The sequence below is a fragment of the Austrofundulus limnaeus genome, unplaced genomic scaffold, assembly GCF_001266775.1.
Source record: "Austrofundulus limnaeus strain Quisiro unplaced genomic scaffold, Austrofundulus_limnaeus-1.0 Scaffold981, whole genome shotgun sequence".
Taxonomy (NCBI): Eukaryota; Metazoa; Chordata; class Actinopteri; order Cyprinodontiformes; family Rivulidae; genus Austrofundulus; species Austrofundulus limnaeus.
Window position 1 is genome coordinate 87,665 of NW_013953383.1, and position 2,297 is coordinate 89,961.

Below are 2,297 nucleotides of genomic sequence, written 5' to 3' on the forward strand. Positions count from 1 at the left end.
GTATAAACTAATTAAACTAAACTAATCTAAAAATCAATGAGCAGAACGTAGTGCTGTGCAAACAAACGTTTTATAAGCATACAAATGGCTCAAATACTTTGATATAAACTACATAATTTGTTACAACACGTTTACAAGAGCAGAAAAGGTTATGTTTTACAGGTAAATATTACGCATATTTAACCAAAATTAATTATTGTAGTCATAAAACGTATGCTAAAATTTAAAAAGCATCAATTTTCATGTTTAACCTATTTAGAATATATTTTATCTGCCATCAAATATAAATCACTTGCTGATATTAAACATGTAAAATATGGACTTTATTGGATTGCTGACTGGTTAGACTGCATAATAATTCAGAAAATATGATGTACTCGCTAATGACAGAGACAGTAATGTAATGATTGAGCAGACTAGCTGAACAAATCAAAGCCGGGCCGGGGTTGGTGCAAATGACCGGGCTCTTTACACTAAAAAATAAAACTCATGATAACTTCATTTCATACAACATACTGCAACAGCAGGGCTTACAAGCTTTCAGCACCACAGCGTGACTATGTTATTGTGAAGTCCATCAATCGAACATGAAGTGTAACAAACCAAGAAAAAAAAAACATTCAGCTATAAAACAACACAAATTCAAAACAGTTCAGCACCACGGATAGTGGTTGGGTCATTTTGACACCAGCTTTATCTATTTCAACTCAGAGCCTGTACCTATCAGTAGSTAAAGTTCAGTAAAACTGGCACAGCGGTCCACATGTTCACAAACACGTTTTCCAAAAGAAGTAGCTACTCACCACTACTGAAGAACATATGATGAGCCCTGCGCTCCGAGAACTCGTCCGTGRTGCTCTTTCTTTGATCTTATTCTCTGTGGACAACATGAGTCCTTTGTTCCACTCAAATCGCAGCATGTCATGTTGTACGGACTGTCTGTAATTTTTTCATCATTTTGCAGGTATACTGAAGTTAACAGACCAATCTCTCCCAAATATTTTTAAGTTTTATGGATTAAAAAAACGTAGTTTCAAATGTATTTAACATTTCAGAGCCTGCAGGATGTTAAAACAATAACATCAACCCGCTCTGCCACTATAAATAAGTTCTCCTCTCCCTCCTCATTTTTCCCTGCACGGGTGCTGAAATCCACAGCCGACTGCCCGTCTGTACCCCCGGCCCAATCCCCGTGCGTGCGACAGATTATTTTATTATTTTATGTTTTGCTAAAAATATAGATTTTTGAGGCTCATTGTACAGGTAAACGACTGAAGGGCTTGACATGTATGCAAGTGTTGACTTTTTAACTTGGAGGAGCGCTCAGATGTTGAAACGGTGACTGGAAGAGTCAAATAAAAAGAGAGCCGTGCAAACCTCATTGAAGTTACTGCTGGATGGAAGCTTTTTTTTTTACCAGATCCACAAAAGATTTTTGTTTGTTATCTGGTCCCTGGAAGAGGTTCTAAATCAAAGCARACTGTACTCTTCTGGATGTGTTCAGAGGAAGGCCCGCTTTCTCCACCACGCCTCAGAGCGTCGGCTCCCTRCTGCCTCCGAACCGGTTCGGTCTCGTCCGGTCCAGTGTGAGGAGCTCGGAGAAGAATGTGCAGGGGATGCAAAATCGCACAATAAATCCAGTGATAAATGTAAAAGTCTGGCATCCGCACCCAAGGTGCAATAGGCTGGGTTCCCGGAGATTTTAGAACCCCCTTTTGCCGGGTATTGGGGGCCGGTCCCTTGTCCGCTCATCATAAAATTCTGTCAACTTGCCATCCACCAGGGGTAGACGGCTAACGAGTGTTAACAATACCCGGGTTTTATATCACAGTTTTCCTACTCCTAGGCGGGTTGCCTGCCAAGGCTAATGAGCCCCACCTGCCTGGCTGCTTTTGGTTCACGGCACCCTATTCACCTTTCAGCTTATTCAGGCACACCCCTACACAGCAGGGTTCCCCCCTATCCACCACCTGGGGGACGCGCCTCTACGCAGTGCAGCCTCAGCGCGAGGTCAGGTCAGGTATGTAACTCTGAGGTTAGTATTATAGTCAGGTATGTACCTTTGAGGTTATTAATATAGTCAGGTATGTATCTCTGAGGTTAGTATTACAATCAGGTATGTACCTTTGAGGTTATTAATATAGTCAGGTATGTATCTCTGAGGTTAGTATTACAATCAGGTATGTACCTTTGAGGTTATTAATATAGTCAGGTATGTACCTCTGAGTTTATTAATATAGTCAAGTATGTACCTTTGAGGTTATTAATATAGTCAGGTATGTACCTCTGAGTTTATT